This window comes from Camponotus vicinus, unplaced genomic scaffold, assembly GCF_025532165.1.
Source record: "Camponotus vicinus isolate PSW18456_S1 unplaced genomic scaffold, iyCamVici1.0 SCAF_1, whole genome shotgun sequence".
In the NCBI taxonomy this organism is placed as follows: Eukaryota; Metazoa; Arthropoda; class Insecta; order Hymenoptera; family Formicidae; genus Camponotus; species Camponotus vicinus.
In genome coordinates, this window is record NW_028141945.1 from 2,029,672 (window position 1) to 2,045,639 (window position 15,968).

Below are 15,968 nucleotides of genomic sequence, written 5' to 3' on the forward strand. Positions count from 1 at the left end.
CATAAATCTGATGCACGCAGTTTATAATAAAACCTGTATATGTTGTATTTTGATCAAGATATCGCCAGACGCGAGACGTTATTGTTAAAATTATTCATAGTTTCAAATTAATTATATAAAAGTAGGTTTCACATTCCGATCATATTATTTTGTAAAATTTTGCAAATAACATCCGGTCGGAAGATATCGCGCGAGACGTGTATGATATTTTTATTCTGTTGCTAAGGATGAGAGAGAAGCAAAGAGTCGCGTTGATACGTCATCGATAAGATACACTCGCGATTAGATGATCGATTTCAATCTTATCGATTGAATTATAGCAGTATTGCATAAAGTGTTATAAATAAAAAACTACGCACACAACAACAACATTTTAAATACCCAGAGATACACGTTAAGATATCGCATTCGTGTTTTCTCGCCACGATTTCCGGTGATTTCGTCCGACACCTATTGGGTCGGATCACTTTTATTGCAGGCAAATATTTGCAAGGTGATTCCGCGCGCCGTAGCCGGCGAGGAACCCACGGCCGGTTCCATTAACGCGTGCAAATTATTCGAATATTATGCGCTACAAATTAGACGGCAGCGCCGGGATGGTCTCGTGGCTGCGGGCAACGTCGGTGCCGGCGAACGCCTCGGGATTTTAATTTAACGACGTGCGCGCGGTCGCTTAACTCGGGCTCCAGAAACGCGCGGGCTTCCTCGGAGGATCCGGCCGTAAGAGGATCGAATTACCGCGCCAATTATAGTGTCACGTCGTTAATTGACCGGTAATCCGTCCTACGATGAAAAGATGTCTGCATGCGAAAAAAAGACTTTGAAATGCGCTTTACCTCAAATAAAGTCAAACGACGATACCTAACACGCAAGATTAGAATTATAAATGTATATCTAATGGTACATTTATGAATATTATATATTTTTTAGTATACACGTACACGTGTAAAACGGTATGTTTGACATAAAAAATAAGAAAAGTTCAACCTAATAAATTAGCATATGTAACGTATATGATTTATACTTAAGATCCAGAACGTCAGATAAGAGAAGGCAAAGTATACATGCAATAAACATCAAAACTAATTAAAATTTGTTAATGCATTTACAATTTTAATTTGTTACAATATATTGCGTATTAAAATTTAATGCATTTTATTAATTTAAATTTCAATTTCGTTAACTTGTTATATTTCTATCATAGACGTATAAATATTGAATCTCGTCATCTTTATCGCGTATTTCAATGTCTGAAATACCCATTTACATTTTCGCGCCTTATCGAAGACGGCATCGAAAACGGTTGTATTGACGTTATAAAGTTTTCCGATAAGAATCGGACGGCGTCAGGGAAATATTGCGTTGGGTCTTCCCCGAGTTTCTTGGTTTCTGTATAAATTACATATTTTTAACGTTTCCATTATGTAACTCATAACCGATAAAGCTACAGGCTATTTCCGAGCAAATGGCGCACTCCTTTTTTCTTTTAATGGGAGAAAATGGAAAATTCTCGCTACGCTCGGCTAACTCTTGAAATCGGCCGATCTGTCGACATGAGGTACGAGCTTAATCCCACTGTCGATAGTAATGTCGAGTTTTTGCTAGTGTTGTGTACGGCAGAACGGAAATGCCTTCCACTGTTGCGCTACTTGGTCCTTGGCTCGGTTCACTTATTATTTTTTTTTCTGTATACTGTCCCACCATCTTTAGAATAATTCTCGATCTGATTGGTTAAATCTGATTGCTGATTATTAATTTTGATTGGTCGGCATAAGCTTATGTACGTAAAAAATGTGTGTGAAGAAAGATTGTGAATGTCGCGAGAAATTATTCCATATATGGATTTTATTTTTAATTGCTACTTTTTTCATTAAAAGAAATTTTTTTCATTAACTTCCTAAAAGACATTTATATATTTTAAGATTGATATCTTTTATAATTATATTGTAATGGAAAATAATTATCATAGCACATAAGATTAACTTCATTAATTAATATATTTTTTTCCATACATATTAACAATTACAACGTGCGGTTTCGTAAAAATATTGACAGGAGACTAAGCAAGATTATGTGTCAGTACAAGGGGGCCTTTTTGTTTAATCATTACTTCCTGCCTCTGTGGATATATCGATTGCCACTTTATTTATTCGGCCTACAATGCGATAAGATTAAGATAAATTTGATCAGTAATTTGATTCAAATTTATGCGTATGCGTATTTTGCTCATATACTTTGTAGCGCGTTCATATAAATATGGCGAATGCCACGTCAGGAGCAACATCAGAAATCATACTCGCATTTACCCACGTCGCGATAAAGACGATAGTCGACAGGTAGCTCGAGATGGTACAGGCGCCAGAAAATGATTTACGGAGATAAGTGTGGCACGTGGAAGTTTGTTTATTTATTGTGTTATCGTGTCAAATTACTCAATCATTAAAGCTTCATCTATTATTCTGTTATGATAAATGATTACGTTATGTTGTGCAATCTATTTCATAAAATGACAAAAGTGAAATTACATATCACGATTATGTGAAATGCACCGATCGCCATAGGCGACGCGTAGACGCGGCAGAAGAAAAGTGAGCGTTCTCAGAGAAACACTGTTGAATGAGTACATTACACAGTTCTCTTGTGTAAAATCATTCGAATAGTTGTCGGTCGATTTCATGATTGCAAGATTCCCTGGCCTGTTGCGGAGAAAAACGAGATGAAGCGCCGCGTTTCTTTTCATGTTGTCGCTTTTCACAATCAATGCGAGTATAAAGGATCAGCGAGAGATCGGTTTCTACTGGACAACATTAATGCCTTGCTTCGAACACTCTCCGAAGCGATCATGGCGTGAGCAATTTGTTGCAGATGTATTTGCGTCAGTTTAATACGGGATGAGCCGTGAAATTCATCCGTCCCATTAAAAAAACAAACACTTTTTTTAACAATGCTATTTCTGAAGTGCCGTTATTAGTGGAGGAAAACGTGTAATTTGCACTGAAATCATGTTATCGCAAAAATGCAATGTATTGCGATTTGAATAAAAACAAAACATTATAAAGAAGCTATTATTTACAATTAGTAGATTATAATTCCTTTTATCTTGATAGCTTTTATCATCGATATTGTATAGAGAAACAAAAGCTAGTGATAACGTGCAATTATCAATTATGTTAATCGGTATAGGTAAACGAGTTATGTAGGAAATAATTGTTCATTTATGTAAACATCATGCACGTATCATCAGACGAAAGCATTTTATTACACTATCTTCTTTAATTAACTTTAAGAACGATATCGTGTTGAAGATACTTTCCAATGTGTATTAAAAAATAAAATATATTAAAATATATTAAAAAATAAAATAGTTAAAAAAATCTTTATAAAAATCTTAATAAAAATAAATGTTTATAATAAAAATAATCTTAATGATAAAAATATTATTTATTGCACTCAATATTATTTTTATAAATAAGATGCAATTTTTATTTTGTGCATAAAATGCTTACTCTGATGAGACAGGTTCTGTTTCTCGTTCATTTGAAAGCGAGTATAATATAATCATGCGTCATTCTTACCTAGCCGCATTTTCCTTGCTCGATGTTAATTCACCTTGTTGACTACTTTGTACTTCTTGATCTCACGTGCCGTAGGACGAGCCGCACGCACACGCGCGGGCGAGCTTAAAGCGGGTCACTCGAGTGATCGAGAGTTGCGATCAGCGCACGCTCCGTAAGGACACTCCCGTCGTATCGGGTTAATGAATGACTAGGCTGGAGTGGAACTATGAATGAACTCCACATAGCACTAGAGTATTATATAAGTACGCAGCTTGTGGGCGTTTTCTGCTCTCGGCCAATAAGAATAAGGCCTCCTGCGGAAACTTGCAGGCATGAGATGATTACGTCCGGATATTTTTTTCTTGGAAAATTATCCGAAACCGAGGGAGAAAAAAGAAAGAGAGAGAGAAGGGAAAATTGTGACGGAGAGGGAAATCCTTTAGGAATTCCCCACTCCATCACAATTTTCACTTCTCGGTCAATAAGAATTCTTAAAGGATTCCCCTCAGCATCACAATTTTCTCTTCTCGGCCAATAAGAATTAAAGGATTCCCTTCTCCATCGCAATTTTCTTTTTTCTCTCTTTCTTTCTTTTTCCCTTGGTTTCGGATAATTTTTCAAGAAAAAAAATATCCGCACATAATCATCTTTTATTGACCAAGGCAGGAAGGATATTAATGTTAAACATGTATCATTTTAAAAATGTTCCCTCTTATTTGAACTAACATTAGAAAACGAAATTGTTGACAGAAATTACACACATACTCTTTAGTCAAAAATTTATAACTTATATTTTAAAATAATCTTTTCTTTATCGTCAAACCTTTATTTCAATTTGTAACATCTCTATTGTGCTTTTCTCTTTAAGAATATGTTCGTCTTTATCCTCATTAATTTATCCGTTATTTAATCATGGATATAAAATGTTCATGCGTGCGTATACATATAGAATAAAAATGTGTCATCGTTTTCTTAAAATTACAATTAAATATTTTAATTCTGTGTATGTGCATTAGAAAAGAATAGAGGAAAAATTAATAATAGAATTACGATGAATTAAAAATATTATTAAAAAAAAATTAAATTTAATTATACCTATCTTAAATTACGAGATTAGATTGTAAATTAGATTTAATTAAAAATTGTAATTAACGATTAAAAAAGGACATATGACGATATAAAAAGATCGTGATCTAAATATGTAAATCGTATTAATAGTTATTAAAATTAATTTATCTTCTATCATAAACATACAAACACATTTCTATGAAATATTGTCTCAATAACATTATATATATATATATATATATATATATATATATATATAATAATTCATTTTTTTGTAAAAATTATGAAGTTAATGCTTAATCTTACATGAGTCATGTTTATATCTTTGCAAAGTTTCAGCAACGTGATATCTCATTATCAGTTACATCGTTACTCATGTACTGGGTCACACTTCTTAGCAGCACATGAATGATAAACATTTTGTTATAGTATCATGCAAAATTTACCTTAGAATAATGTTTTATTATGTAAAGTTCCCATAATTATGCATAATTTCGATCATACCAGATGATAGTCTTATGACGCTAATATTATGATGCTTGCATAATGAATTATCAGAGAAGTGCATGTATATTGAAATAACTATATGAACATAACAACACACAATCTTATGGATATTGCAGTAAATTATCGTCATTTGTATCGTAACAAATCCTATTCACTGAGATCATCTATCAAGTAAATAAATAAGAGAGAATGTAAATTTTCCATGAATATCGTGAATGTATAAGTATTGTGTAATATAAAAATTTTTAATATTCAAAAAAATATACAGTGCAATTTTCAAACATTTTTCTTAATAAACTTTTCTCACTTTGAGATTTGCATATGTTGCACAGCTACATATTTTAATGTTTTTTTTATTCTTTATGAAGAGAATCAGATATTTAATTATATATATATATATATATATATATATATATATATATATATATGTATATAGTTGAAAATACGAACAGAACAATAGACAAACGCACGACGGGCAGGCACCACGTCTCTTATTATGTATCAGGAGATCGTACATTGAAAATGCATAGAACCGAACCATGTTTCAAAATTGAACTATGTGTTGTGCTGGCATTGTATTTTCTTTGTATCTTTGCCGATATTGGAACTGTACACATCGGCAAAGAACAGTGCCGACACAACGCATAATATGGTCCGATTCTGAAATATGGTTCTTCTTCAATTCGATTCTTCCGCAAGCTTTATTTTTTAATATATATCCTCCTGATGTATAATAAGAAACAGTGAACTGGGCATGTTTGTCCATTGTTCTGTTCGCATCTTCTTTAAAAATCTATACAAAAAATAATGATTCCGCTATAACTTATTGTAATGAATGGACGTGAAGGCAAGTTTTGCTACTGGTCTTCTTTTTCCTTTGTAATCAAATAGTGACACCGTGGCCAAGTTTAATAAATGATTTAAATCGATTTCTTTAAAATGGATGAGCGAAAAACCAAAAAATACAATGGAGAATATGAATTAGAGAATTAGACGAAAGCATCGCTGACACTTCGTCGCAATCCTATCTTTCAAAAAACGTATCCGTCTTCTAAAGAGTTTCACAAAAAATGCAAATAAAAAGTATTCGTATATGGAGCGGTATACCTGTAGATTATTGATGGTATTAATATTAATTAATATATTAATATATTAATATTAATTAATATGAATATTAATGAGATCAGAAAGATTTGTGCATGCCAATATTTTTATTGCACGTTACATACATTTCCAAATACAACGCGCTTATCACAGTGGTAAATTACGTCCTGCTGATAAAATTATCATCGACACGTTAACTTGAAATGACGCACGATTTTAGATCCTGTCGTGATCACGATTGACTAGGATTCAATTGCTCAGGAAGGCGCAAGATCGTGGCGCGTAATAGATTCCACGAACGGATACGGATGATAGAGGTATTGAGATAGTTTGCGAAAATGCGTGCGTCCCTCACGCACACATAGCGACTGTTCGGTTAAGACATCGTCCGGCAGCTAGACAGATTGACAGGAGCTGAACCAATTACACGGAATATTATCCCGCCGACGATTTGCACTCCCCTGCAATCACCGTGATTAGTGTTGCGCCGACACTCGTATACACGCATCTCGTAACGGCGTCTAATTTGTAAACCCTCGTACGTATTACACGCACGTACATACGCGCAGTAACGAATAACTTACATAATTAGATAGGATCATTAGTTTAGTTGGATGCGAAAGAGTTGTCGCGGCCCGAGTGTGACCGCTGTATAACGTAACTGTAGGCTGCAAAAATCAGTAAATGTAAACCTTGAGTATGAAGGCTCTGTCATTTATTTGACTTGATTTCTAGCCTTAATGATTGTTGCTGAGCAACGTGAGCTGCATTATATATACGAATGTATTTTATAAATCACAGCAAACACTCGGATCTACAGACTAAAGCTTAAATAAGACTGTGATTTTTGTGTAAATGAGCGATCTGTCCATTTCTGATCATAAAAAAATAATTTTATTAATAAAATTACGATATACAATTTATTTAATATATATAAGTTTGCTTATTTAGAAGTTCAGTATATTATCTACATAGAAAATAATTAAATGCAAAAACATAAAAGCCAAAGCAATTATATGTGTATGTGAAATAGCTTGTTTAAATATTAGTTATTAAAAATTAATATTTAATTAATTATTAACTATTATTAATTATCATTTAATTAAATATTAGCTATTATTAATTAATATTTAATTATATATTAACTATTATTAATTAATATTTAATTATTTAATATTTATTTTTATATTTTAATATAATACAATATATATAATAATAGAAAATATTTTGATATAAAAATTAAATAAAGAAATATTATAGATATTTCTATAATAAATTAATGTATGCTTTCTGTGTGATTTACAAGACTTTCTAGTTCTTCAGGTTAAAGAACTTCAATTATTTTTTTTTAATTGAATATTAGAAAGTTCTAACATTTCTATTCATATTTGTAATCATATTATTTTGTTACAGTTTGGACGATAGACATATTTATATAAACATAAAATTTAAACATATTTATATAAATTAAATATTTGACTTTTTTTGTTTTGGAGAGATACTTTAAAATCATGAAATGATTTAGATCCGAGATGTACGCGCATATATCATACTTAAAAGAATCCAATAATTTTGCACAAAAGTAATATCATAAGAAATTAACAAATACGTGCGTAAAATTGGAAAATTATATGTACAATAATTTTCTTTGAATATACACACATACACACAATAGTATTTATGTTTAAAAATCTTCTTGGAATATACTCAAAAAATCGAAATTTGCCTTAAAATATTACATACATATGTTTGATTTATCATTACGACGCTTACTGAATTCCGTATATAGCAAAAAGTACAAAGTCGTATCGCAAAATCATAGTCGTAATAATGCTAGTGCAATTGCATCGTCTTTCAGCTCGCGACGTTCCACGATAGGCAAGCGAGCAGAGCAGGTACCTACCTGGAAACAGGTAACTACTTATTGTCACCTCTAACGAGGCCGCGGCAAAAACTCAGCTATTCGCAGGTGGAAATGCTGCTAGGTTATGAAAGTATCAATTACCTTCCACGTCCAGTTCCCTAATGAGGGGAACAGAACTACGAAGATTACGAGGGTCTGAGAGAACCGCGCCGCAGTTGGAGTCTCTCTAGAGCCGTATTGAATTTTTTTCCGAAATCGCATTTACAGTCATCGAGAAGCTTGAAGGTTTATTATGATTTTTCAACTTGCATATTTTGCAATTTTCATTTAATTTATAATAGATATATATATCTCGGAAAGAGACAATTATTATATCATATTAAAATATTATATTATTATTTATTATTTATTATATTATTATTACATTGTTATTTTCTCTTTTTTGTGATATTTAAAAATGAAACTTTAGATATGTGTGAAGAGGTAAAATTTGCTATGTTTGCCAATTTGTAATATAATCGAATATGTAACTGCATTTTTTATTTAAATGTAAATTTTGTTCAATTTATGACTTTCTTCGTGATTCAGATTTTACAATTTGTGTTTTTTCTTAATTTTAGCAACTTAATATAATAGATTTAATATGACTCTTAATATATATGATATTGTGTGCGTAAGAATCGGAAAGGTTTTCATATAAATGCTATCTCAACTGTACGTAGGTATAGCGTGAACTTTTGAGATTGAAAACCATAGAAGGTAGGATTCGATGTTGTATTCAGTGACGTCATTCACTTTTCTGGTGTCCCATTGTTCCCAGACAAGCGTATACCGCTAGAAGAAGAAGAAGGCGAGCAAGAGTCATTGCAGTTCAAACTGCAAACCGGTAGGTCCCTGCGAAGGAAGGCGGTAGGTTGGAACACGATCTCTGCGTTGGTCGTATATAAACTAATCAGTCAATAGATATTAGTATCTATAACAGTGAAAAACTCTCTTTGTAAAGTAAAAACATATATGTATTGAAAATAAATTATAATGTAAAATATTTATTTTATCAAATGTTCTACTTCGATATTTACAATATTTTTAAAGATAGGATAAAAAGATTAACTCTCTCTTTAATAACGAATATTTATCTGAGAATTAAATGCTTTAGTAGCATATAAAGGTTATTGGAAAGTTTTCGGATTCGATACGCTTTGATCCGGAATCGGTAGAGACCATGACCATGGTAGCGGTGATGTCATCTTCGTGGGGGAGGGAGGAGAAACTTTCTCTTCCGCGAACTTTCGTACGCGGGCGGTATCTCTCTCTTTCTCTCTTTCTCTGATAGCATGGAGGTGTACATACATAGCGGCACCTTTCCATTCATGAATTCAGCCTGTCTTCGGTGGTAGGTATAGTTCAATAGCGCGTAAGAGATAAGAGCGTCACGTGAATGCGCGAGATTGCGTTTAGATCGAGAATATGAAACATTTTGTGTGCAATACACTTTACGATGACGTTAATTCTGATATTCTTCCGTAATATCGTTGTGCCATGTACGTGCAACTATGTACACGGGATCATTTCGCGAGATCGAATCGCTATATATTGCTTATTGACACGTCGATTAATGTGCCAAAGAGGTGAGTCAGTGTACTTGCGCGGGACTTTACGACGTCTAGCAGATAAGAATCGGTGCATTGGCAAATAACGAATGAATCAGCGTTTTCACATTGCTGATGACATTTACGATCTAGTCGCGCGACGACTTCAACAGTCGAATTACGGAAGGCAATAGAAATGCTTTCCATTTCCGGGTGAGGCATTTTTGGCTCGAGTCGAATATTCATAAATTTATTGCGTATAGGTCCTGGGAGAGCAGCGTTTGTAATAAAACAGTTCCATATTAATTTAAACATTAAAATTAAATCTAAAATTAATAAAATGTATTATACAAAAAGTGTTAATAATGTCCTTTCGATTGATTTTTTTTTAAATCAATAATTATAATACGCGAATATCTGTACACGATATATCAGAAATGATTAATAAAAGTGGAAGGTATTATTTTGACGTCTTCTATAACATATCATATAACACGCCTTCTAAAATATATATTTAGTCTTAATAAATTTTAAAATTATTCAGTGACAACATTTTTAATTTTTTTCATTGTCAATGCAGCAGTCATGATGCGCAAATATCTACACGATACATTAGAAAATGTCTAATCCAAAATATCATTGATACCTTCTGTAATTTTAATTTTAATGTATGGCAGTTCATTCTCTTATTTTGCGAACGCTATTGATTTATTGCAATAGAATTTATTGCATTCTTCATAGATTCATAGATTGAAGAACTCTTTCTTTCGGATTAATCCTCGAAAATACATATCTATGTAATCGTAAAGAGAAAACTATAACGCATAACGCAGAAGGAGGAATAATGTATCGAGATATACGGAACATGAGTCCCCTTGAGTGCGACTTAAAGTAAAAAATAATTCTCAGTGTTCGGTGACTGCCCAAATATGTCCGATACATTCTTCATTCGCAACATACGGAGATGAATGGTAGAGTTTTATGATGACAGAATGACGTTATCAATGCAAGCATGGTGGTCGCCGCCGTTTCGAACGCCTCAAGTCATTTCATTCTTTTCGATTATATCGAACGTCAACCGCTATCAGCTGTCATCCAACATTCTCAATATCTAATGGGTCGTGTTAATCGGTACAGCGATTATCTGCACCGCCGGTCGAAAGTTGACCAAGGCACCGATTGAATTAGGTCGCTCGTGGCTGCAATTAATAATGGGATGACATGTCCATTAGTCCAGAGTCGATGCAAATCTGTCTGGATGTCCCACTGATAAATTTCTACCCCAGATGTATATATGTACACATTTTTAATAAAGATTATTTATAAATATTCTAGCCTTATATTTACAAAGATACACTCGATGAAATATACATCTCGAACATATTATCTGCTTCGCTAATAAATAATCTTTGAAAGAACGTACCTAATATCTGAAATATTCAACAATACTTTGATTAAAAAAATTTTTAAATATGAAGGTAAATATTTGAATTTTTTTTATAATCAAATGTAAAAATATTTCTGTTCTACATAAATTGTTAATAACATAATTACTTTTTATTCTCATTAACGGTCATTTTTATTGCAATAGTAAATCTTGAAATATTATTTCAATCGAGCATAAGAGATTTTTCATCATAAGAATAGTTGTACTTTTAATTGGCACCAAGAAGAATTCCGGTCTACGTAACATTAACCAACGTAATATATCTTCTACTTTGCGACAGTGGAAGGTCGCTTGTTATGAAAACGTATCGTCATAGAATTCGTTTGAAAAATCCAGCTCTGCTGGTAGACTTTCTTCTGTCTGTTGAAACGTGAGTAATTTCGCCATTTTACGCTTTCTATTGTAATATGCGAGGCGTGCCGAAGCGCTAAAAATAGATGAAAATTAACGTCGCTTTTCTGCAGGCTGCAGGCATCCCTAGTTGTATACTTCGAGTTGCTTGCATGAATGAACGGCTTATCACGGTTCGGTGAAGCATCCTTGCGTCATCGTCGATACGACGTCATGATGACGTCGTGACGACGTTGTATGATCGCGTATAAATATTTGCTCCCGATCGAATCGGATCTTCCGAGAAGAGATCCGCGCACGCCCATTTCACATCACCATAATTGGAAGAGGATCGACCGGAAGTAAAGTATGACACACTGGTTCATTTCCGACTTTTCACGTAAGACGCAAATTATCGTCTATCTGATGATCTTAAGATACTCGTAGGAAATCCCCGACTTCATAGCGAAAGAATTTGTCGGCAGTATTGCATGTAATTTTGTTGGATTCGTGCTATTTTTAGCTTCACAGCAATTCTTAGCATCAATAGATACCATACTTTATGTTACATAAGGACCATAATTACTGTTTATTTTAATTTTACAGTACAGATTTTTCATTTAAGAAGAAATACTTTCTTTTGAAAATTATATCAATTTATATCTGTGCAAAATAGTATGTATTTATGATTTCGATTTTTTGCATTATAAATGATGTGACGTAAAATTCATAAACAGTTATACATTTGCGCGATATTTTCCTCTGAATAAATTTCGCGATGATTACAACATGATTACATCCTATCACCTTTGCATGATAATACATTTAAGCGCGTTGGCGAAAGTTCGCAATGAAGGCTATAATGATTGCGTTTAAATGCATAAGTCACTCGTAAAACTAGCCGGAGTTGTATCGTCGCCGTGACTACGTAACGAATCCCATGATAATGTCTCCGTAAAGCACATGTTTAAAGCCTTTTACGAGGCTGATAAAACGATGGATGCAACGCGTGCGAGCGAGCGCGCACTCACGCTGTGAAACGAATTAATTCCAGTCGCGCCGCAGACTGGTTACGATACACTAGCGGTCTTGGCAATACACTTGACAGTAACCGCGATCCTTCACGATCTTCACAATTGATCGGAGAGCTTCCGTGAGACTCCTCTTCAATACAACAGGTCGATTCTCCGCATGGCAGAATACGAGTCATGGGCACAGGGGCGGATTCACGGCAGATAATAACTTCAGGATTTACAACCGGATATGAATCAAATATATATTTATCGCTTAAGTTGTTGCAATAAAATTAAGATATCGATATATAATCTCTTGGCGTATTCTTCCACGCAAATTGATAATTGGAGTTTTATACAATAAAATGATAAAGCATAAAATATCTTGTAAGAATGAATATTAGATAAGAAGAAACAATAAATAATTTGTCTAACAGCATTAAGTTTAAATCAGTATTTGCCAATATTAAATGACAGGAAATAAATTAAATTAAATTATTAAATTAAATTAAATTATTTAAATTATCATTAAAAATTATGGTGTATATATTATTTTTTACAGATCATTCTATAGTGATATTTGTGCGTGATTTTCGGATGCGGGAATATCGGTTGTCTTACATGGTTTTAAGTGGCAAGGTATTTTGAAGATTTTTGCAGAAACTGTGTGTACGTGTCGCGTATCTGTACTGACAGCGGTGAGACTGGGTCATCGGTATTTTCGGGTCAAGTGCATTATGATAATTGTAAAATAACGAATTTATAATTTGTGTAAATGATACATGATGGCTGCGGCCCTGCAAATTATACGGCATGGCAAAACAATTTCTGTCTGTCATTTTCTCGCGCTCACCGCTCCGCGCAGTGGACCCCGTTTTTTGCGCTAATCGTCGAAATTATCCTCGTGAGAAAATCGCGAAAAACGCTACGCTCTCGCCCTCCTCTCGCTGTTCAGGTCTCCTTCTTTCTCCTCGATTTCTTTTCATTCTTTCCTCAGTGCCGCCGCTACGAGAACGAATACGCATAATGATACATCATTTTGCGGGGATTCCTTCTCGTCTTGTTACTCATCGTTTATTGGTACAAATATTACAGACGCCGGATACAAAAGCGACGGTAATGACTTTGGTCAAGAATGTTGATGACACGAAGACAACGTTTGTTTTCACAAGAGATGCCGGCCCATCCCTGATATTATCTTAGCAATCTGTTCTTTTGTCTCTATCTTAATTGCACGATCGTCGTCTACCGCAGAATTTCGACGATCAGGATTCACGTCACTTCGATTGATTGACAATGAAACAACCGAGTTCATTCTAGATTCCATACGAGAGTAAGATGGCACCAAACGTCAAAATCTGACGTTAACTTTGTTGTTTTTCTTTTCAGGGCAGAGCCGGGTCTTCTCCACTCGTTTTTTCGTTTCGTTCACGGATGTGGGCTGGTTGTAATTACATGGGACCCGCCGACCGACAAGAGAAACTCCCACTTAAACATACTGTGAGTATTAAATATTAATATGTATTTAAATAAACCTGTGCAATGGAATGGAGGCGCACCTTCAACGGGCCTAATCTCTGGCCGCCGAGCTTCGTTGCATCGCCGAGTCCACGATGGAGAGTTCATGCAAACGTACACCGTGGTATTTACTTACTTTTCTCGTTGCTCACTGCACTGTTGCTTGCGGAAACGACGTTTAGAACGATATTAGAGATTTACACGTCCTTTCTCGTTAGGAGCTCAATATTTTTATCACCCAGGACGAGATTTTACGTGGCAAGCATGTTAAGTAACGGCGATGAAAGACGCGTACATGTTCTTTAAAGCCTCAAGGTAGACGGACCTATACCAGACATAATAACGAACAAATAAACCGAAGATATGCATGTCGTGAAATAAAAAGAAAATGATTCGTATTCGCGTTTGCGACATATTCTTTTCGAATTCGAAAGTACACGTTTTATGCGAAAAATCGACTAGTCATCCTTCGGCAGGACGATTGCACGCGATGTTGGGCACGCAAATTGCGCTCAGCAGTGACGTTCTAGGAAAGACCCTGATGGTCTCACGGAATGACGTGCAACCGTGAACAATAAGCAAAATAATTGCATTATGTAATTAATTCGAGATCTAATCTAAGGATTTCCCCTAAGCAAGATTATCGTTATTTAGTGTTAAAGGTAAACAAAATCATTTAATTTTTAATTCTTTGACGTCAATAATAATTTGTTGAATCGTATTAAAATCCGTGATACGTATTTTTTTCAAACTCCCCGCAATTATATTAATTTAGCTCTTGTTTACGATCATTCTTCTAAATCGTTACCTTGTGATAACTTAATATGTTTGCCATAATACTATAGTTTTACAATTTAGAATGCGTACATGTATTGTAAAATAAATCGAAAAATGATTAGTACTCGTAATGCAACATATGAATGAATAATTAAAAAAATTATTTTGAAACTTTGTTGTTGAATTTATCGAATGATATAATTATCAACAACACATCGAGATTTATCTCCAAGTCACGATCAATTCTATGTGATGTCAGCACTTAGATCCTTATCCTCATTTAGCGCTGTATGAGGTTGTCTGATTTCGAATCTATCGAAAATATAAAAAATAGTTATTGATGTAAACAGGACATGAACGATTAAATAGATGCATTCAACGTTAAATATATACGGGAAATGTAGAACTCAGTAGTTGGAGTGTATGACTGATTAATAATGTAAGATTTCTCTTGGTCAACGTTTGTATTGCAAGGAAGAAACGGAAACGTAAAGTCAGCTGGCGGATAATCGGAGAAAGTCGATTGGGAAATTTGCCAATAATAGTTAGTATTTTACTTTTTATTCTGTATTTCCTGAAACACGATGAGCAACAAGAATAATAGGTGTAAAAACAATAATTGGTAGCAAATGACAGATTGCCGATTCGATTCGCAACTATTGATTTTCTATCTAGATGTAATTAGCATTCTTGGTGAAATGCATTTGTTAGATTATCGATACCCAATGTGTGTTTTTTATTATATTCTAAATTAAACACTAATGTTTATTCTATAGATATAAAGCATCGAATAATTGTTAAGAGATATTCTTTATCTAAGAATTTTAATTCATAACTATCTAATTTAAAAAAATATAAAATCATCGGATAGAATAACTAGTTTCATAAGTTCGATTCTAGATAGATTCTAAGCTCGATCTCATTATTAACGCAAAAGAAAGAGAAAGTATGTGTGTGTTTGTGTCTTTTATTAACCACAAAATTTAAATATATGATATAGACATGTTTAAACGCATTATTTTAATTCAAATATTACATTATTTTTTAATACATATATATATGTATATATTAAATAATTCTTTTTTTTACATTATTTAAGATTGTATTTTAGCATATATGTAGATTGCTGTGTACATATGTAGATTTTTATCTGTCATTCGGTATAAATTTCATAATAGAAGAAACAAGAACATA

The 15,968-nt window shown here is 33.6% G+C and overlaps 1 long non-coding RNA gene across 2 annotated transcripts in view; it reads left to right on the forward strand.

Annotated features, from left to right (window-relative positions):
* LOC145972594 (uncharacterized) overlaps nt 1-15,968 on the forward strand; it is a 162,365-nt gene that overhangs the window by 73,930 nt on the left and 72,467 nt on the right. For both annotated transcript variants that reach the window (XR_014439238.1, XR_014439244.1), the window contains exon 3: nt 13,869-13,979. This is a non-coding gene — a long non-coding RNA (uncharacterized LOC145972594). The remainder of the gene's footprint in view (nt 1-13,868; nt 13,980-15,968) is intronic.